Source organism: Castanea sativa, chromosome 7, assembly GCF_040712315.1.
Source record: "Castanea sativa cultivar Marrone di Chiusa Pesio chromosome 7, ASM4071231v1".
Classification (NCBI taxonomy): domain Eukaryota; kingdom Viridiplantae; phylum Streptophyta; class Magnoliopsida; order Fagales; family Fagaceae; genus Castanea; species Castanea sativa.
This window is the reverse complement of record NC_134019.1, coordinates 4,805,741-4,829,385: the sequence shown is the minus strand read 5'-3', so window position 1 is coordinate 4,829,385 and position 23,645 is coordinate 4,805,741. Positions and strand designations below refer to the sequence as shown.

Sequence of the window (23,645 nt, the reverse complement as noted above, 5' to 3'; positions counted from 1 at the left end):
TCACTTAAGATTACAGTTATTTTCTTTTCTTTTTCTTTTTTTCAATTCTCGTACAACCATTCCCTCCCTTCTAAAAAAGCTCTACATTACCAAATAAATAATAACTAATTCACTTTTGATAATTTAATAATTACAATGGGGAGGAAGAATTTGAGCCCTAAATATTTTTATTAAAAACACTAAAATATGTCAATTGAGCTATAAGGCTCTTGGCAAATAAAAATCATTATGAAATCCAATCACAAGAAAATCTTGAACATTAGCAATGCAAAATCACCCCAAAAAGCTTGAACATTGTACATCGTTAAATTGAGAAGGAAGTAGAAAATTTAATAATTTAACCATTATTCTATCACGTCAACCTAGACTTTCCCTCAACAAGTGATTAATACCATAATCAATTACCAATTTATGCCAAAATCTTAAGCTGATAACTAATGGGAGAATTTAACATAACCATTATTCTAAGAAGTCTATTACATCATACATATAAATACCAAGTCTTTTTTTCATAATATACAAAAATATTTATATCTTCTGCACCAGTGAAAATTGAAAAGAACTTGCCTTAAAAATTGGCAAGAAATTGAAATGTTGTAAACCAAGTTAGGTATCACTAAAGTCTGTTTACATTAATGGGGTGGAGGACCACAATCCCTATCTTCAATTGCCAAAGTTAGTTACAACTTGGGTCATCCAACATCTCTACTAGTAGAGCAAACTGCAAAGTTGAACAATACGCAAAGATGAGATCATGAGTGAGAAAGTTCATAGATCAAATTTTTAATATTGAACACACTAACCTCGTCATCTTCTTCAGAGTATATTCCATCAACTGCACTGTTCAGCTAAAACTCCCACCCAAGATTGTTCTCAAGCAGCTCTTTAAGTTTCCTCACCTATAATAATAAAAAGAGAAGACATTACAATTTGTCTTAATCAGCAGAAAGCAACTACTTGCAATGAAGTGAAAGCTTAACATTCCCTGATGGGAAGTTTCACTCAAATGAAGGCTCAACAAACTCCTTTCCTCTGGCCTATAGACCAAATGACTTCAACCAAAGTGTTAAAATGCATTTAAACTAATGTGGCTCAAATCGAGTGTATTGGCCCTTACATAACATTGGGAGTCACAGAAAAATTTTTACCAGAACCAGCTGAAGCTACCATAGACTATCGAAAAATATCAAATATTGACAACTATTGGCCTTTATACCAGACGGCAAATATTGACTACTATTGGCGCTTATGTCATGCATTTCAGCTGTCACTAGCCATTATAGGTATGGCATTGATATCACAAATTCATATCGAGCTATTGGTCACCTAAAACCAAGACAAATCAACTATTTTCAAAAGGTAACCACCAAAATTTGACTCTAGACTAAAATATGATTTACACCTTCTAAGTTTGGGGTCGCTATAATTTTGTCCCTCGACGACTTTTCATTCTTGCTGCTAACCCACCAAAAAATTACGTCCTTTTGAATAAAAAGAGAAGAAATTAACCCGAACCAAAAATCAACCCATTGAAGCACCATTGCCCAAACACCTCAGAGCTGCCAAATCACCAGTGTGTGTGGCCAGCCTAACCACAAACTTAAAGGCTAACCCAGGGTAAATCACAGCAACCACCCAGTAATGCTGCCATATTTGAGTGGATTAATAGTGAAAATGAGACAGACCACGATGGAAGGGGCAAATTGACATTGATTTCATACTTGAGGGTGTAAATTACAAATTCTCATTGTCGATGGACAGCAACCCCAAACTACAAATTGTAGATGGTAGTTTAGCCTTGATTATATGTCTCCCACCATAAAGCATAGAGGCAGGTCATTGATACAATCTTATAAAAATACATGAGTTGTCTCTATCTACTAAAAATAAGAAAGTAAGAATCCATATTCAAGGAAATCAAAAAATGCATACTTCAATTTGCAAGACATCATCCTAAAACATACTTAAATTTTCAATATTCTATGAATGTCTTAAGATCTAGCTATCCAGTATGAAATGAATCAAATGACACTAGAGATATGAACTTGTAATTGGTAAGAGACAAAAATTAAACATTCAGAATTAAAGTTACAAATGATTGAGTTGGAATTAACGAGAGATTTCTGTGTTTTTTTCTTTTCTTTTTTTGGTAATTGTAAATAATGTTTGGTTTTACGAATGAAGCAAATTTCCTTGACATGAATATTTTGTATAGACAAATTTATATGTTATATCCATGTATCTATATGTAACCAGTTCAAGTAATAAATATACAACATCTAATTTGCAGAGTAGAAAATCCATAATCTTATGCAAACCAAAACAGAGAATCAATTGCTAATGCCTAAAAGGAAAGTGTATGAAGAGAAAATGAAAGCCTGACAAGTTGCCCCAAGCCCAAAACCTCCAAACCAACAGAGAATCAAACATGAAAAAGTAGGATTAGTGTTCATACCCACGACAGTAGATGTCCATCAACAGATGAGGCATCTAGCATCAATGAAATGAAGTCCTGCAATTCCATTCAGCAATTAGTCAACAATCTGTGATGAACTTACCATTTCTTCTTTAACAAGTAAAAATGTTACGATGGAAACATAATTCAATCAATGTGATTAAAACTGACTAAGCAATGATTTTTATTGCTTTTTAAGCAAGTTGCTCAAATTGACCAATAGGTGTTGCTGAGTAGGTAAACAGTTCACTCGATCAATGAAAGCCTTGAAATCTGACTTGCCAATAAAAGTTATATCAACAAGGGAAAGTAAATTTGCAAAAATGCCCGTTAAGCATGGTAGCACAATCACGCATTTAAACAATGACTTAGTAACCTCAGAGAGGTACCTTGCAAAGATGGAGCAAAAGCTATCAGCAGATAACCATGAATCATCCAATAGTGCGGATACCCCGGTTGTTGCACCACTGGTATCTGTAAGATCTTGCTCAAGCCCAAATTTCAGTTGATAGTAGATAACCTTAATGAACTGCATAGAATGCTATAAGTTGTCAGAGCTCTATATAAAACTAACAGCAAAAATAGGAAAATTACATTTATTGAGTGTTAATCAGTATTAAATGAAGAAAGAAAAAGCAATTTTAATTTGGCGAATTGCCAAGAACCATGTAGCTAATTAGTTGGCACTTCTAAATGTTTCCAACCGAAACATCCAGTATTCAAATCACCCTACTCCCAAATATCAATGAATCAAAAATTTTAATTTGGCAAATCAAACATACTAGGAAATTCTATGCAAGTTAACTACAGATGTTGCAAATATACGCTCCGCTCCATTTGTTTTGAAGTAAAATATTTTCCTTTTACTGTGTTTGGTTGCTAACATGTAAAATGAAAATTTTCCTTCAATCACGAAAACCCCAAACTCAAAATTCTGAACTAGTCAAACTCAAATTCTCTAATTTCAGTCAAAGCACAACCATGAATCAAAGCAAAAATTCTTAAACCCAAATTATAAAATTTCTCTACAAACTCACCTAAATTCAAATTTCTCTACAAACTCACCCAAACTCAAATTAGCTACCAAAAAAATAAAACAAGAACTTGATATTTGTAGAAACCCAGCAAGATTGAAACCCAGCAAACTCAGGTGGTCTTTCACAGTTTTTAGCAGAACAAACCGTGCGACTAAAACCCAATGGTAGAACCCAGATTAACATAGAAACCCAGTGGCAGAAACTGAGATTGGCATCCACAAACAATCCCAAAACCCATATTGGGGAGACAAAACCAGATCGGCGGTGAGATTGGTGGACTCAATTGACACTGCAAACCAAGAAATCGAACCTAAGAACTGGTTGCGTCGACGATGGTGGAGCCGCTGATGAGTTGCACCAACAAAATATGGAGGGGGAGAGAAGAACCAAGAGATGGAGGGCGATGAGGCTGAGGGCGAGTGACTGGCTGGGTTGTGGGAGAGAAGAGATGAGAGTGAGAGAGGGGAAGAAAGTATCGTGACTGAGAGATGGAGAGCAAGTGTAAAATGTTTTACCTCTGTTTTAAGTGTAAAATATTTTACAAAATTTTGCTTTGATTTTACCTGACTGAAAATATTTTACATTTACCATTTATTTTACTACAAAACAAATACAGTAAAATATGAAAATATTTTTTTAAAAATATTTTACTTTGAAATAAACAGAGCAATAGTGACAACCTGATAAACCAATGAAGCTTATTTCATGCCTAATATCATAGTTAACTACTTCAATTTATAAGGGACTACGTAAGAATAAAACCTTCAACAAGAAGAGGACATCAAAGAAGTATCAAAAATAAAAACTTTCGAGAACACAAACATATAACAAAAGGCCAACTAAAACTGATTAGGCTTTTGAAAATTAGGCCAGGCTATCAAACAACCTTATCCTTTCTTATTTAGTGTATCGATATTATTAACGAAGTAAAAAGGTCATATAGTCTATCAAACAAAATGGCCCCACATTGAGCACAATGATGAAATGAAAAAAAAAAATCACAAAAACAAAATAGTTGGCGAAGGGCCAAAGGCTTTGTAGAGTTGACTTGCGTCTTGGATACGTTTAATAGTTACATCCTAAGTTCAGTGGCAACTTTAGGAATTTTTTTTTAGGGGGTCATTAAAAATTTTAAATTGAAAACAAAATTTTATAAAAAGAGAATATCGAATTATTGACACACAAAAAATATAAATAAATAAACACGCACATGATGTTTTACAATTTCCTTCTATGGGTTTTACAATCAATTGTCATTATCTATTGTCAATGTGGGTAGGTGTGACAAGTTTGTATAATGTTTTAATTTTAATGCAGTTGTCACTATCTATTTGACATTGTTTTTATAAAAATATTTTTAACTAAATGACAAAACTCAACCCATTGGCACTTTATTAGTTGTTGATCTACACAAGTACACTCATTCATACATAAATAATACACTAAGTATCTACTTGACTAATCAAATGCATGAACAATCAATCAATCACTAACTCTACTTTTTTTTTTCTCGAATGTAACTTCATAATAAAAAGTTATTATAAAATAATAACTATAACAATACACACACACACATGTAACAAACACTCGGTATTTCCTAATTATTTAATTATAAAAAGTTATATTATATTTATACTATATACATGCACACATTCACACACCACAGTTCACACAAGAAACATTAAAACAATAAAAAAAGAATTTGAAAAATAATGCACACAATCAATATCAAACACACTCACACATATACAATACAAATTTATGATAAAGAGAGAGATACTCACAACTCACAAACACTCGCTCTTTACTCTTAGAGATAGAGAGACCGAGATAAACAAATAGCAAAGAAAGATACGATTCATGAGACTAAGTTCAAAGATTAGATCAGATCAAAGTGAGAGACATCTATGATCTATGTTGTTTGGTTTAGGGATTGTCAAATCAGTGTTGTTGTTTGGTTTTGGGTTGGGCTAATATGTGATTAGGGTGTTCAGGGCGTGCAAGATTTAAGTCAGGGTTTGCAAAAGTATTTTTAAGATTAAATTAAACTAGTACAAAAATATATTATATATATATATATATAATTTTTCTTCCCAATACCCCCTGAACAACATGTAGAACCGCCCCTACCCAAGCTACCACTGCTCCGCATATTTAATCAGATAGTAAAATAGCCAAAAGTCTTGTAGCTTAGCTAACACCTCTTGGTGTTTTAAATGAAAACATCCAATGTTCAAATCTCCTTCCCCCATTGTAACCATCGAATTATCAAAAAATAAAAAATAAATTTTTTTGAATTCTCCTTTTAATTACCAAAATAATAATAATAATTTAACCAATTTTCCTTTTATTTACCAAAAATGATAATAATAAATTTTCTTAAAATAAATAAATAAGAAAAGAGCATTACCATTGTGAATAGTTGAGTCCTTGTACGAAAAGGCTGCAAAAAGTATAAACTTTCAGACATACATTTTAACAAAATAAAATCCTCCCATCATCTAAAAAATTAAAATAAAATTATTAAATATAAACCACATAGGACTCCAAACAATATCATAATAATATGTTAACTATATAGCTACATACAACCATGATATCACCCATGAATTATTTTAGAAACAAGTAAAATTTTCTACAATAAATAGATATTAAAAACTTCCACAACATAGCATCAATGAATATGTTCGAGTCACCTCCAACAAAGATTATGCCATTCTAATTCTAACAATGATGGTGTCACTATTCATTGACCAATGCCGTAATTACTATAATGCTGTTTGCAATATCAAAAGGCAAAATTATGCAAGACAGCCTAGGCTTCACCACCTAAGGTTTGTTTGGAATCACACACCAAAAGTAGATGCAATTTGCACGAATAAATATCATTAATCAAGTCTCAATAGTCTGCCTACAAAATAAATCATGTAGAGCTTTTATAGAGATTTCAGAAAAATAAGAGATAAAGACAAACATCCATGAAATGAATCCTAACCGTACTCAAATACTAATCCAAATGCTAAACTAATCCCTACCTAAGAATATGAAATTTAATCTCTATCATAACTCAAACTAAATAAATAAAAACTTAGAATACGGAGTAATACAATGAAAATCCAAAAGTAAATATTGAATTAATCTCTGGTTGTGGTCCTGCTTCGCAAAACCTTCAAATAGATTGATGTCCCATGATATAAAAGCACTGAAATGACATAATGTCCAAATATCAAAAGAAAATGATGTTCTGAAACTTTTAAGAAAAGTCTTTTGTATGATAGATCATTTAAAAGAAAAGGTTTGCGTTCCAACCACATTTGTTCAAGTAAATGACAAAAGTTGAAGAAATTTGGCAATTTGCACCATCAAAACCACAAATTTGGCCCTAGAGCAAAGTGCCTTAGAATTCCTACACAAAGTAACAAGAAACTACATGGATTTGAGGTATTTTTAAATCAATTAATATTCCACACATGTTTTTGAAAATGAAGTTCTGAGATCAATGAAAACAATGACAATTGTGTGTATTTCAGGGAAATGTTGTCAATTATACCGAAAAGATTAAGTCAATTTTTTGGCACTGGAGAGAATCAACACATCATCTTCTGCATCTTTCTTTAAACCAAAGCTATGAAAGCAGAAGATGACATGTCGCACAAAAGGACCCAATATGCCTACACCTTTCAAGTTTACTCACAACATTAGGACAGTCAGAACAAATTCAATCTCACAAATTGATCAACAAATCAATGGAAAACTATTAGCCAAATGAATACTTACAGCCTCAATACATCCAAATAAAAGGTTAACCAAAGCTTTCCACTGTAGAAATCCTACAAGTGACTGTCCCATCTACCGAATTTTCAGATGTCATAAAACCTAACAGCAATTTCAACATGAAGAAAGTTTTATAAAGGTCTACACATACCAAAAATGCAAATTGCAGCTCTCCAAGAAGTACATCTTCAGAACCTCCATAATCCTTTATCAGCAAACTTTCTAACAATTGTGTCTGAACAGATCAGTGGAATTTAAAACCCATATCAGCAAATGCTAAATGGTAGAAAAATATGTTGAGGTAATGTCTAAGTCTCTAAGATCTCTTACCTTGTCAATATTCAAGGAAGTAAGTTCTTGCCCATGTATTCCTTCTTGTTTGATAACACGGGGAATTGATGTATAGTAACACCCTCTGCTCTGAGAATTGTCCACTGATGTTAAGAACTTACTAGACTTCATCTGCCCATCTAGTGCTTTCTCCATTTCTGTTTTAGGAGTGTTTGTAACCATCCCTGATTCACATGCAACAGTGATCTCTCGTCCAATGGGTTCTGCATGTTGAATGAATCATTTAAATTTAAAAGTTTATGCAGAATTGACAATCAGAAGACGCAAACCATAAATTCAAACAACAACCAAGCCTTAGTTTCAAAATATAAACCATAATTCAAAGTAAACTAAGAATCAAGATATCTGAAGATAACTGGGATAAAAAAAGATAAAATAAGAATAAAATAGAATTCATGATCTAAACCAAATAAAACAATGATATAGTGGTAGCCATTAGGTGCAGCATAAACAACAAAAATGATTAAAGAAGTTTCTGAGTGGCACGAGCCATTTATCTTACTAAATAAATGCTCCACCCAAGCTTATATTCCCAACAAGCCACGATAAGTTCTACCTGAAAATTTAGGCAAAAACCAATAAATATAAAATAAGGAAAAATCAAAGGATCAAATGTCTTTTTTAGTGGGCAGTTCAAGAATAATTCTCCATCCCTCAAACACACGTCACACCAACAAACAATAAATTTTTTCCCACAACACCAAATCCTCAGCTGTAAGAAGACTCATTTCAAAAAGCCCATCACACATTTTTAGTCCTACTTTAAGGCATAGAAAATAAAGAATCAATGGATATTTTGAGTGATTAGTGTCTAAGTTCATATGATGTAAGAGTTATGTTAGACAAATTTGAAAGTTGATGTTTACTAGAATAATGGTTAAATGACAAATTCACCCTTGAGCTTTTAAAACAAGAGTTAATTTCTCAATGCACGTTATATCTACAAAATATCTTTTAAATCTAAAATCAACATAACCTAAACACGTTTGTACCTTCGATACACTCAGAGGCAAGGACAATGGAATCCTCTCAAGGGGGCCTCCAAAAGGAGTAGAACTGTTTAAAAGTATGATGGCGCAGATAAATTGCATAAAGCTTGGTAGGCCATGATATTATTTTTAAAGGACAAAATTAGAGTAGTACCAAATTCTACTGCTTAAACGTAATCTTTGAGGAGCTTAGGGACCATGTCCCTAGTATATATTTCCCTGACAATAGTGAAACCGACAAAATATCCACTCACCAAAAATGACCACAACCTCATATTTCTTCATTCCTGCACACACACCCAATGAGCCCAATCTCATCTTCCACCCTATTCTTGAACACAAAGACAGAATACCTTTGCCTCTCACTCTGTAGGGTATCTACAATAAACCTTGTATAGAAAATTAGAACTCCTTCTAAGAAATGGTCATAATCTCTTCTTTGATGATAATTCCTCCACACAAAATGAAATCGATGAGAAAACTGCACCCATCTATAGACATAACATGTATCCCATAGCATGACATTACTCTGAATCGTTAAAGCTTTCTACTGTTACATGGTTTCCCAGCCTTGGTTAGATAATTATGAGACTAATTTCCACCATTTTCCTAGTGCCGGTCCATCTCACAGTCTACCATTTTCCAACTTCAAAGTCTAGTCCAAATCTGTTTTATCTATTTTTCAAAAGAAACATAACTAGAACAGAAAATCAGTGAGCAAGAAGCATCTAAATATCAAACAACATGAAAAGAGAAAAAAAAACTAAAATTGATTGGAAAAGAAACATATATGCAGATGGAAAATAGTTAATTAATCAAACACAAGCGACAATGGTAAAGAAACTCATAATAGATTGCAGTATTAAGAGCCCCAAGTGTATATAGATGGAACTAACCAATTCGTTCAATAATGCTCTTTGTAATGTAATTAGATAAATGCTTCCAATCTCCATACTGGGTTTAGATTGTAAGGACCAAGTTGTCTGTCAAACTCCAAACTTTTAACTGCTTGACAATATCTCTCTTCCTTAAAAAAGGAAAAGTGAGAGAGAGAAAAAAAACAAACTCTGTTTCAGATCAACAAGATTTTTAAATTTAGACCTTAGAGACTCAGCAGCATTCTTCACAAAAGCAAAGTTTCAAGCTTCAAAGCAGGTAGCTTGGTGAAACTAAGTGGCATAATAGCATTAAATCTTGTAAGTGATCTCCTACAGAATATATTATGAGGATTGAACATTCACTTGTATAAATTTGAACAATAGGATCTACTAAGTAGGGTAACATAACCATGTGGAAGTATTCTGTCAAATTGGAATTCTCACTGTACTACACAATTTTTGTATTTTCGATAGTTACAATGGGGAAGGGGGGATTTGAATCCTGGATGCCTCTGTTGGAATTACCAAGAAGAGCTAGTTGAGTTGCAAAGCTCTTGGCACTCCACAACTTTTGTATGGTTAGAGTAGGTCAGAAAAATATTAGAATTTATATTAAGACATATAACCTAATATGTTCCAATAAAATGACAAGATAAAGAAATGTCAGAAACACTACCAACTGTAACTCACGTTGTTAACTGTACACTTGTTATAATATGTTTTTGGGCAATCAATGCTCAAGTTAACTCTGATTTAGAAAACAGATTAAAACCCAATTTAAGGAAATCAGACAAGAAGAAAACCAATAGTGCAATTGCATTAAGCAATCAATTGACATCAGCTTGGTCTGGTTTTCAGATGTAACCATCCTGTCTCTACCCCTATTGAAAAATTAGTTGACAACTAACTCTTAAGTCAACTTTATAATTCATCTGACATACTTGGTGAAATGCTCAAATGTTTTTAAATAAAACCATCTTTTGATTTCCTTACAAGATTGCAAAGCTTTATAAGTATTTGATTGCAAAGAGGGGAAAAGAATCATGTTTTCCGAAAATGGATGCTTGATTGATTTTTCTTGCTTGGTAGCGCTTCCAAAATGCAGCAGGTTAGCAAGTTCTGTTTTGCCGAAACCTAAAAGGGCACAAGTTCGCTAACTAATGTCAAGACTTGAGGCCACAATTCAAATCCATGCGGGTTGCAAAATACATCAGTCTGACTAAAATGGTTACAAACCTCTTCTTCCGATACTTTGACCAATCTTTCCTGTAGTTGATCCCACATTCGAACAATTACCTGTTACAGCCATTTACATGAGAATAATCATTCCAGGTGCCAAACCTCCAGCTCTTTTGAAAATAACTTATTGTTAATTAACTTCACACTCTCTGCAAATCTTGACACACGAAAATTGGCTATATGAAGTGGCCTTTGGTTAAATCTATGCCGAAAATGATAATGTAAAGATGTCAATTACTTGTTTCTATTTTATTCTCTCGGCCACAATTTTATACAAACTGGGTCAAAAAGAATTTTTCCCTCTCTTCATCTTTCTTGAACATTTAATAACATGGGCTGATTTACCTAATTATTTGTATACTAAATCATGTTGGCCTCTTATTTTTACAATTCAAACGCTGGTTCCATCAAAGCCTCATTCCAAACATAAAGAAAAAAGTTATTAATGAAATTGGAAAAGATCTAGATCCTCTATCTAGGAGCATGGATGCATCAAATGTTTGGTGTACAATTAGGATATGAGTCCTATCTGTTTCCAATATGGCATTGACATTAAGACAGCAATAGATGGCAACTGTTATAAATTGAACAGACTATAAACTAAAGCAGAAAAGGCGGAAATAAAGTAAATGCATTTCAAACCTCAGAAGGAGCAGCATCGATAAAGAAACCAATAATTGGTGAGAAATCCTTGTCATCTCTGCGTATATGCAACAAGTATTAGAAAATTGCTCTACAAACAAAAATCGCATAAAAATACAATAACTAATAAATTACAAGAACATAAAGATTTCTGACAATTAAAGTAACCTAACCTGGTGGATGAAGCATAATAAAGAAAATGAGAAGCGGGAGGAATCATCTTGATGCCCTTAAAAGCAGGCCCAACAGAAAACATCTTTAGATTGATTTTAGTGGTATTATTTGGAAGGTGATAGATGATTAGAGATTTTAAAGTTTTTTATTTTTATTTTCCTAGTACTTCAAGAAAAGCTGTTGCTTTCTAGTTGGTGATTCGTTTTTTTACTATTACTTTTTATCATTTTTAGATTTCAAAGACTTTTCATAAGAAAATTAAACTTTTTAATTGAGATGGTAAATATAACTAAAATGACATGTCATAATTTTATTAGACCAATTATCTCACATGATGGTCTTTACGGACAGTCCGACACAATGCATAGATGGAATGGAGCAAATCCAACCACGTAATATTAGTAGAGGAGACAAAATTTTGAAAATTTAGAAGATAAAATTAAAATTAACTCAAACTTTAAGGGTGCGTTTATTTCAACAGTAAAGCAATTCTGGAAAATGTTTTCAGGAAAGGAAAATATTTTCGGGAAAAGAAAATATTTTTAGGTGTTTGGTAACATTTTGAAAAATATTTTCTGGTGTTTGGTTGTCATCTTGAAAATATTATAGAAAATGCATTTTGTATTTGTTGCTCACATTTTCTCACATTTTCTTGGCTTCCAAACAAATATCATGAACAACAAAACCCAAAAAAAAAAAACTCATCAAATTTTCTTAATACAGCTCAACAAAACCCAAAAATAAAAAAAATCTCATCATCAATTTTTCTCTAACAAATCAACAAAACCCAAATCGGTCAGAGAAGAACGAAGACAGAGAGAGAGAGAGAGGCGACTGGCGATGGCGAAGGGGAGATAGTGCCGGCGCGGTGCGGCGAAGGCGAAGGTGAAGGTGAGATCATGATCGGCGATGGCGAAGGCGAGATCGTGATCGGCGATGGCGACTGGGTTCGACGAAGAGAGAGGCGAAGGCGCGATCTCGCCGGGACTGGGTTCGGCGACTGGGTTCGACGAAGAGAGAAGCGAAGGCGCGACTCGCCGGCGCGGGTTGGGGCGCGACTCGCTCTCTCTACTCTCTCTTCGTGCTCTCTCTCTCTCTCTCTCTCTCTCTCTCTCTCTTCGTGCTCTGTCTCTCAATTTTCTGGAAAATTCCTATTTGAAGGTAAAATACAAATGGAAAAGAATTTCCAAGTCAGAGGCCGTATTTTACAGTCAACTGTTTGCAATTTTCCGTTTGACCAAAATTTCAGCACCTGCCAAACACCTGAAAACGCGTAAAACAATTTCCTGAAAGCGTTTACCGTCAAAACAAACGCAGCCTAAAAGTGTTGTGGGGGGTAAAGAACCCAAGCAGGCATTTGGGCCTTTGGGCTCTAATAAGGAGAGCCGATCTACTCTTAAGTTAAGAATTTGTTAATACTGCGAATCGGCCCATACGCCGAGGGCCCGAGGATACGGCCGAGGGTGAGTTTCTCCTCGGACAGATCCAAGAGAACTTGGAGATTCCCTACGAAGGTCAAGGCAGAATTTCGGAAAGACTGTTGGTTAAAAGAGGGAAACCCTGAACTTCTGGTCACTATTCAAAGGTACTAAGGGAAGAAATATCAAGAGGAGGTTTGAGCAACACGTGGATAAAGTATCAGGAAAGAAGTATTTAAGGGGGTAAAGGCCAAAGAAAAAGGGGGGGTCGGTAATGAAGAAAGAGATTGAGAATTGTAACCTTTAAGAAAGAAAGAGAAATAATACAGAAGTAGCCATCGGCTCACGTCCGAGGAGGTCTATTTGCAATTATCATTTGTTATTTACAAGTGTTTGTATTTTTTAGCCTGTTGTCAAGTTCTCAGTACTTCTAATCTAGATTTCAAGCCCACACTCTACAAATTTCATTGTTTAAGGCTCATTGGGCCTGAGCCCGTAATTGTCTTTGGGTCCAGGTACAATTGTGCACTTACAATTGGCGTCGTCTGTGGAGAATCTAGTCTGAAAGGAGCTGGGATACTATGGCAGGCCTAGGTTCTCACCATGTAGAATCACAAGGATGACAACCGGAAGATCTTTTCAAGCGTCTGGAGCGTCAAAGGGATCGTGAGGGAAGTGTCCATACAGAATACCCTAGGGCTAGCCATACTCATAGTGGGGGTAGCACCACCCAAGAGGATGGTGCTAAAGCCATGCAGAAGGAGATTATTCGTTTGAAAAGAAAGCTGCGCTGCGCCAGATGTAGGCCTTCACCGTCCTCATCTAATCTTTCTTCAGCGGAGGTCCGGGGAGGTAGTTATAGCTCGAGGTCATGCTCACCCCCCAGCGCAATGTCCTCTTGTGAGGAGGACGACCCGCCAGCTCGCAGACACAAGAAACTTCCTTCCAGGGGCTTAGGGAACGATGCTATGAGCCGGGCGTTGCACTAACTCTCCAAATCTCCATTCTCACGGAGGATTGAGAAGGGGAGGCTCCCCAGGAGATTCACTCAACCCACCTTTACCATCTACAATGGCCGGACCGATCCGTGAGTCACTTTAACCAGAGGATGGCGGTGCACTCTCATAACGAGACCCTGATGTGTAAAGTTTTCCCCTCTAGCTTGGGACCCGTCGCTATGAGGTGGTTCAACAGCCTTAAATCGAGGTCTATAGGTTCGTTCGGGGAGCTTACTAGAGAATTCGCTTCACGGTTTATCACATGTAGCAGAGTGCCTCGGCCTTTGGACTCGCTGCTATCCATGACCATGAGGGAAGGGGAGACGTTGAAAGCATACTCTGACCGGTACTGGGAGATGTTTAACGAGATAGATGGTGATTTTGATGAGGTGACACTCAATACCTTTAAGGTAGGTCTTCCTACTGATCACGATTTGAGGAAGTCCTTGACCAAAAAGCCCGTCCGTAGTGTACGTCGCCTCATGGATCGTATTGATGAATACAAAAAGGTAGAGGAAGACCAACAGCAAGGAAAGGGTAAGGAGAAGGTTATCCCGCAGGAGAGAAGGGATTTTAGGTCGAACAGATACCACAACAACAAGCCGAGGAGAGATTACATCGAGCAGTCCGGCTCGGCAGCACCTCAGGCCGTGAACACTGTGTTCCGAGAACCAGTACACCAACTACTGGAGAAAGTTCGTAAGGAGCCCTTCTTCAGGTGGCCTAGTAAGATGGCAGGAGACCGTGCGAAGAGGAATCAGAACCTCTTTTGTCAGTACCATCAGGACGTGGGCCACACTACCGAGAACTGTCGGACCCTTTGGAACCACTTGGAGCAGTTGGTCAGTGAAGGAAAACTAAAGCAGCACTTGTGTCAACCTAGTGGACAGGGCAGTCAATCTGGCTCGAACAATCAGAAGAATAATCCATCTCGGCCGGCATTGGGAACAATTAATGTTATCTTCACTGCACTTGGCAGGACTGGCTCAGGTCCCACTAGGGTGATGGCGGTTTCCCATTCTCAGGCCGAGGAGGCAGGTTGCAGGCCGAAGAGGTTGAAGGTGACTTTACCCGTCTTGGGATTTTCGGAAGAGGATAAGGTTGGTACCATTCAACCCCATGACGATGCTCTTGTGGTCACTCTCAGGATAGGGAGTTATGATGTGAAGAGGGTGATGATTGATCAGGGCAGCGGTGCAGATATCATGTACCCTGATTTATTTAAGGGGCTAAGGTTGAAGCTGGAAGATCTTACTCCTTATGACTTGCCACTCATAAGCTTCGAAGGAAGGGCCGTTGTGCCGAAGGAACAGATTCGTTTGCCCGTTCAATCCGGCTCAGAAACGGTTGAGGTGGATTTCATTGTGGTCGACGCGTACTCCCCATATACAGCTATCCTCGCCAGGCCATGGCTGCACTCTCTGGGAGCTGTCTCCTCTACCTTGCATGTCAAGGTTAAGTTCCCCTCTAGGGAATATGTTGAAGAGGTCCTCGACAGCCAATCGATGGCCAGGCAATGCATATCGGCCGCAGTGCTTCATCAGATAAAAGCTGAATCATCGGTTTTCCTCATCAAGGACTCATAGCAATTAACAGCCCCTGATGCACCTAGAGTGGTGACAAGAGAGGGGCCTCATTGTGAGGAGTTTGAGAGGTTTTTGATAACCGATGACCCAGAGAGGTTCTTCCAAGTCGGCATACGTTTGCCGCACCAGGAAAAGATAGAGTTGTTGGAATTTCTGAAAGACAATATTGATGTTTTTGCGTGGGATCCTTATGAGGCTCCAGGCGTAGATCCGAGCTTCATTTGTCATCGTTTAAACGTCAACCCTGCCATTGTTCCGAGAAGGCAGCCACCTTGGCATTCTTCCAAAGAACATTCCGAGGCTGTGAAGGAAGAGGTGCTCAAACTCAAGAGGGCTGGGGCTATTAAAGAAGTTTTTTACCCCGAATGGTTGGCGCATATGGTTGTGGTCAAAAAGAAGAACGGAACGTGGAGGGTATGTGTGGACTTTACGGATTTGAACAAAGCCTGCCCTAAGGATTCGTTCCCAATGCAGCGTATTGATTAGCTCGTAGACGCCACTGTCGGACATCATCGTATGAGTTTTCTGGATGCCTTCCAGGGTTATCACCAGATTCCATTGGCAGTGGAGGATCAAGAGAAAACGGCTTTCATTACTCCAACAGGGAACTACCACTATAAGGTCATGTCGTTTGGTTTGAAAAATGTTGGGGCTACCTACCAAAGAATGATGACCAGAATGTTCGAACAGCAACTAAGGAAGACCATTGAGGTATATGTGGATGATATGGTGGTGAAGAGCAAAACAATACCTTCACACGTGAAAGATCTGGCTGACACCTTCTAGGTGCTAAGAAGGTACAGGTTGCGCCTTAACGCCTCAAAGTGCTCTTTTGGTGTGGGGTCTGGAAAGTTCTTGGGATACATGATTACTCATAGAGGCATAGAGGTAAACCCAGCACAGGTTAAGGCTATTTAGGATTTGCAGCCGCCTCGGAACCCAAAAGAAATCCAGAAGTTGACTAGAATGATTGCCGCTTTGAATAGGTTTATCTCTTGGTCAGCTGACCGATGCTGTCCTTTCTTCTAATTGTTGAATAAATGGAAGGGGTTTCAATGGACCGAGGACTGCGTGTTAGCCTTCCAACAGCTTAAGCAATACCTTTCTTGGCCACCTATTTTGTCTCGTCCCGAGGCGGACGAGGTCTTGTTTGCTTACCTGGCAGTGGCCGTCCACGCGGTCAGCCTGGTCCTCATAAGGGATGAAAGCGGGGTGCAAAGACCGGTTTACTACGTTAGTAAGTCTTTGAATGAGGCCGAGATGCACTATTTACTCTTGTAGAAAGCACTTCTGGCCATAGTTCATGCCACGCGCAAGCTTCCTCATTATTTCCAGTCGCACACTGTGGTGGTTCTGACCCAATTGCCTCTCAAGGCGGTGTTACGCAGCGCCGATTACTCTGGCAGGGTGGCAAAGTGGGGAACCATTTTAGGAGCCTTTGACGTTAAGTACAGGCCTCACACCTCCGTGAAGGGCCAGGTCTTTGCTGACTTGGTGGTAGAGTTTACCGAACCATTGCTAGAAGAAACTCTGAAAGAAGCACACATGGATGGAAAATCAGTTGGTGTGATCACAGCCGCACTACCTCCGACATGGAAAGTGTATGTGGATGGGGTAGCTAATCAGCGAGGGTCTGGTGTTGGACTTGTCCTGATGTCCCCTGAGAGAATTGTCTTCGAAAAATCTTTGAGATTGGCGTTCTCGGCTACTAATAATGAGGCCGAGTATGAAGCAGTCTTGGTGGGCATGAAGATGGTACATAGGATGGGTGGAAATGAAATCCATGTGTTCTCGGACTCTCAGTTAGTGATCGGCCAAGTCACGAGGACCATGGAGGCTAGGGACCCAAGAATGTAAGAATATTTGGCCCAGGTCAAGCGTCAGCAGGCTGAATTTGACTCATTCGTCTTAGCTCACATTTCTAGGAGTGGAAACACCCATGCAGACTCCTTGGCCACATTGGCAACGTCTTCGGCTCAAGGTTTGCCCAGGATTGTCCTCGTAGAGGATTTGCTAGAGCCAACTCTTACCGTTGTCCACGTAGCTCGCATTCATCTGATAAGGCTTGGACCTAATTGAATGGACCCGGTTATATCTTTTCTTAAGAATGACATCCTTCCTGAGGACAAGTCTGAAGCAGATAAGATACGTTGAAAGGCGCCACATTTCTGGTTGTCCGAGGACCAAAAACTGTATAAACGGTCCTTCTCAAGACCGTACTTGTTATGTGTGCATCCTGAATCAACGGAAGCACTTCTGGAAGAACTGCATGAAAGGATTTGTGGGAGCCACACCGGGGGAAGATCCTTAGCCCACAGAGCTTTGACTCAGAGTTATTGGTGGCCCAATATGCAACGGGAGGCTCAGAATTATGCTCGAAAATGTGATCAATGACAGAGGTTCGCCCCTAATATTCATCAACCTAGAGGGGCTCTCAACCCTCTCTCCAGTCCTTGGCCTTTTGCACAGTGGGGATTGGACATAGTGGGGCCATTTCCGAGGGCTGCAAGAAACAAAAGATGGTTTCTCGTAGGGACAGACTATTTCACTAAATGGGTTGAGGCCGAGCCTTTGGCAAATATCAGAGACGTTGATTCCAAGAAGTTTGTCTGGAAAAACATTGTCACTAGATTCAATATACCACACACACTTATCTCAGACAATGTCGTTCAATTTGACAGCAAGGCTTTTAGGAAATATTGTGGAGATATGGGCATCATAAACAGATACTCCACCCTAGCTTATCCTCAGGGAAATGGGCAAGCCGAGGCCGTTAACAAGGTCATAGTTAGTGGGCTCAAGAAAAAGTTGGACGATGCGAAAGGCAGGTGGGTGGAAGAACTCCCATATGTTCTGTGGACGTATCGGACTACACCGCGCAGGTCCACGGGAGAAACGCCATTCTCTATGACTTATGGAGCCGAGGCGGTCATACCTCTGGAATCTAGTTTTCCCACCCTGAAGACGAGTTCTTTTAGCCCGGAGAATAACGATGGACTCTTGGAGAAAGGTCTTGATTTACTTGAGGAACGATGCGAGACAGCTATGGTCCAAATGACTTATTATCAACAGAAGCTTAAACGGGGATATGATGCCCACGTGAAGCTAAGACCACTCGCGCCTGGGGATCTCGTACTAAGGAAAGTTATGGGCACTTCTAAGAACCTAGCTTGGGGTAAGCTAGGACCAAACTGGGAAGGCCCCTATCGCATTGTTTCAGTAGCAGGCATAGGGTCATATCGGCTAGCTGACCTAAATGAAAGAATTGTACCACGTCCATGGAATGTAAATAACCTTCAAAGGTATTACTATTAATAAAGTGTGCTTTTCTTAGTTAGTAGTTCAAAGTTATAAATATCTCAGGGGTTTACGGTTACTATTCTTAAGTGTCAAACAGAAACTTGGTTAAGTATGGTCCTCGGACCACAAACCTTGTGGAAATTGATGTCTTGTCATTTGTTAAACAGAACCTTAGTTATATCGGGTCCTCGGACCTTCTACTTTGGGGAAATTAACATTTGAAGTTACTATTCTTAAGAGTCAAACAGAAACTTGGTTAAGTATGGTCCTCGGACCACAAACCTTGTGGAAATTGATGTCTTGTCATTTGTTAAACAGAACCTTAGTTATGCCGGGTCCTCGGACCTCCTACTTTGGGGAAATTAACATTTGAAGTTACTATTCTTAAGAGTCAAACAGAAACTTGGTTAAGTATGGTCCTCGGACCACAAACCTTGTGGAAATTGATGTCTTGTCATTTGTTAAACAGAACCTTAGTTATGCCGGGTCCTCGGACCTCCTACTTTGGAAAAATTAACATTTGAAGTTACTATTCTTAAGTGTCAAACAGAAACTTGGTTAAGTATGGTCCTCGGACCACAAACCTTGTGAAAATTGATGTCTTGTCATTTGTTAAACAGAACCTTAGTTATGTCGGGTCCTCGGACCTTCTACTTTGGGGAAATTAACATTTGAAGTTACTATTCTTAAGAGTCAAACAGAAACTTGGTTAAGTATGGTTCTCGGACCACAAACCTTGTAGAAATTGATGTCTTGTCATTTGTTAAACAGAATCTTAGTTATGCCGGGTCCTTGGACCTCTTACTTTGGGAAAATTAACATTTGATGTTACTATTCTTAAGTGTCAAATAGAAACTTGGTTAAGTATGGTCCTCGGACCACAAACCTTGTGGAAATTGATGTCTTGTCATTTGTTAAACAGAACTTTAGTTATGTCGGGTCCTCGGACCTTCTACTTTGGGAAAATTAACATTTGAAGTTACTATTCTTAAGAGTCAAACAGAAACTTGGTTAAGTATGGTCCTCGGACCACAAACCTTGTGGAAATTGATGTCTTGTCATTTGTTAAACAGAACCTTAGTTATGTCGGGTCCTCGGACCTTCTACTTTGGGGAAATTAACATTTGAAGTTACTATTCTTAAGGGTCAAACAGAAACTTGGTTAAGTATGGTCCTCGGACCACAAACCTTATGGAAATTGATGTCTTGTCATTTGTTAAACAAAACCTTAGTTATGTTGGGTCCTCAGACCTTCTACTTTGGGGAAATTAACATTTGAAGTTATTATTCTTAATATCTTGTCACTGTTCTTATTCTTATTACACGTTTTGTGGAGATCAATATCTTACCATTCGTTAATTTGGATCTTAAGTTCTATATCTTTAAGTGTTAAGAAAATTTTTGTAAGGAATGGTCCTCGGACCTTACATTCTACTAAAAGCAATACCTCAGATTACAAAGGTTTAACCATCATATGAGTTTTCTAACTAAGGCATTGTTCAACATCCAAAATAAGTTATACGGCTATTTTGAAGTTATAGTGGTTTGATTGTTGGAGTTAGACTTATTTATTCTGTTCTCCCTTTAACTATTTATTAGTGAAAATTTTTATGACAAGCACAAAAAGAATAAAGTAGAACAAATACAATATGAATGAAAGTTGAATAGAACTGTTCTTCATTGATTTTATACATCAAAAAAAGAGGGAGGAGTACAGAAAGTCCCTATACTAGGCCCTAAGCTAGGGGAGGAGGGTCTGGGAGGGAGCTGCTGTCAGCCTTGGTGCTCTTCAGTTCCAGCTCAAAGGTAGACAAGACTTGCTTCCCTTTGTCTGTTGAAGGAATGAGGGGCTCCACGTTTTGAATCTGCTCCTTCTCGGCACCACCACACTCGTCATTCTCTTTATGGGAACCTTCAGGTTCTGTAGGATCAGGAACAAGTTCTTGCACCATAGGAGGAAGGGCAGGAGAGGCGACAACAAGAGGGTCTTCAATTTCCTGTATGTCTAGGGGAAGCCAAATGTTCTCGGGCTTCCTCAGCTTGGAAGCTTGAGGAACCGCTGCTGCATTCATGGCCTCTCCCCAAACCTACTGACAGTACTCTCGGCACAAGGCCGCAAAAGCCTCTATCAATAGTTCTTGTGTTCTAGTCACCCCCTCCTAATAGCTGGCCTTCTTTGCGGCCTCCAGAGCTTGCTTGTGGGTGCGAGCCTCTTCCTTCATTCGCGTAAGCTCCTTCTCCAAGTTGGAGCGTGCCCGATGGGCTAGAGAGAGCTCATTATCCTTTTAGAAAAGAAGCTTACGCTGCCCCTCCACTTGGGTCTCCATCGTCTTTAAACTGGCCTCGGCACCGTCCCTCTCTCTTTTCAGGTCGGTCAGCTGCGATGTGATCTTCCCATTTTCTGCTAAGGCCTGGCCTAGGGACCTTTCTGTCTCCTGCCTTAGCTCTTGCTCCATTCCAGCTCGCTTCTGATAGTCCTCCACAAACTTCTCGGCCGCAAAAACTTCTTGGATGGACTGCAAAAATGTTAGAAGGTTAAAATTGGTAAAGTGTCTACAAATGAATCTAGAGTACAAGTGTGAGGTGGAACTTACCAGAGCTAAACCCCTTTTTAATGAGAGGAACAACTGAGGCTGGCCCATTTTCTCCAAGGTTTCCATGTCCTTGGGCAACAGAAGAGGACGCTCCAACGCCTCGGCCAAGTGGTGGGCGTGGCCTTGTTGGACTGCCCTCATACTGGAGTGGCAGGGAATTGGTGCGCTGTCCAGTCTCAGGTCAGGAGGCCAGGTAGTCGGTGCTCGGCGCACTTTGGCCACGTCTCTAATCTCCCCACTCTCGACAGATCGAGCCCGACCTTTGCCCTTGTCTAGCTTTTGCTGCTGAGCTGGTGGTGGCTGTTGTCGGGGCTTTTTCTACTTCTCACCACTAGCCCCCTTGGCATCCACCTTCCTTTTCTTCTTAGGATTATCGGTGGGAGGCTTGGGGTTAGCTGGAGGAGAGGGTGGTGGCAAGGCTGGGGGAACTTGGGACCCCCTCGTTCCCTTTTTGGCCACTCTTGCACCTCTCGCGGTCATAAGGTCCTTAAGCTTGTCCATATCTTCCTAAACGGAGCTGTCTTCTGGATGTGCTATCACTAGGCCCGTGATCCCAGAGGTCTCGGCTGGCTCCTCTTCCTCATCGGAAAGGACAATGAACGGGTTTCCTCGAGGTCGTGGGGCATCCTCGAGTTGGAACTTATCTATCTCCTCGTCCAACGTGTTCGACGAAGACACCTGCTCCTCTGGGATAACTGTTGCCTGAGAGTGCGTGGCGAGGGGGATTGCCGCAATAAGACGACTGTACAGAATGGTGTTGGGGTCGTCAGGAATGTCGTGGTCGGCTAAGAAGTGCAATCTGGCTACGTGAATCCTTCTTCGCCTCCGCTCACCGGCAATAATGGCGTTCTCGATCTCCTGGAAGTCCGAGGAGATAGGGTCGTACTCTAGTATCAAATGAGCCGCCCTAAGTTGTAAGTCTTCGCTGACGAACACCTCGGAGCGTAGCACTCGATTCAAATCTGCAACGTTGCAGTGGCTTAAGCGTGGGCGCACGTTTTGCTTATCTGCAAAGAAAGACATCCAAATAAACAAACATGGTCAGATTCGTAGAACATGTAATAGATTAAAGTTAGACGCTCAAGTAAATGCAAATGCACATTCCTAGATGATAGAGGGAGTTATGGGGTGGGAAGTTAAATCCTAAGGTGTCGCACCTGGATCTCCCCACTCAACTGGGCAATGGGGGTCGTCGTGCCAGTTGCCAGAGACAATGAGGTAGTCATCCTTCATGCCTTTATTGGACTTGGGCAAACAGGAGATTAGCCTAACTACGCTAGAGCGAGATTTGATGTAATAACCAACTCTAGTGAGTTTGTGGCATTCGTACACATCATGCTAGGTGAGGTTCAGACCCATCTGCTCGTTTAGAGCATCGACGCTTCCTAAGACCCTAAAAACGTTGGGAGCGCACTGATCGAGGCACAATCGGTGGTTGCGGAGGTACTCCCTGGTTACAGGTTTCATTGGGAGGGTCATCCCACCTTCTACGAAGGCGACCATTGGGATGATGACCTCTCCGGTTTTCCTAGAACCGGCCACGGCTTCCGCCGGGAAGTATTTTAAACCTACGTCGCTGGGAATGTGATACTTAGCTCTAAAACCTTCCATCCCAGTGGCGGTATCAACTAGACACCTAAATTTTCCCATTAGAAAGGAACGAAAGACTAAGTTCTAAGAGGGAGGACAGTTAGAAGGGGAGCCGAGAACAGGATCCGAGGAGAATGGGTTGAGGAAAGAGAGTAGGAACTTACAAATTTGAAGTTGTTCGATTTTCCACGGGTTTCTGCAGTGAAAAGGTGATTACTGATGTTTTGATGGGATTAGCCTCTGAAGAAATAAATGAAGGCGCAGGTTCCCAAAGCGTCACAACGTGCGGGAAGCGGTCTCGAAATTACATTTGTCCCGCCCAAATTTTCACGTAGTAATAAGGGCCGTTAGATGCACATCTCACCGTTGAACGTGGGGGACAAGGTGTAACTTACGGTAATAAATACGCGTGTTTTTGAAAATAAAACCACCAAGTGGCATCCTCTGGAACACGAAACGATCTCCATACGCGCAGTTATTTACAGAACGTGTGGGGTAAGTTCTCGATGGGTCAAAACCCTATTTTTCTCCTCGGATGCTGAAAAATAGAGTTTTGAGGGGCTATTGTGGGGGGTAAAGAACCCAAGCAGGCATTTGGGCCTTTGGGCTCTAATAAGGAG

The 23,645-nt window shown here is 39.5% G+C and overlaps 1 pseudogene; it reads right to left on the bottom strand.

The window, feature by feature from the left end:
* Positions 1-438: 438 nt before the first annotated feature.
* LOC142643886 (uncharacterized) lies at positions 439-21,936 on the bottom strand (annotated as a pseudogene).
* Positions 21,937-23,645: the final 1,709 nt, after the last annotated feature.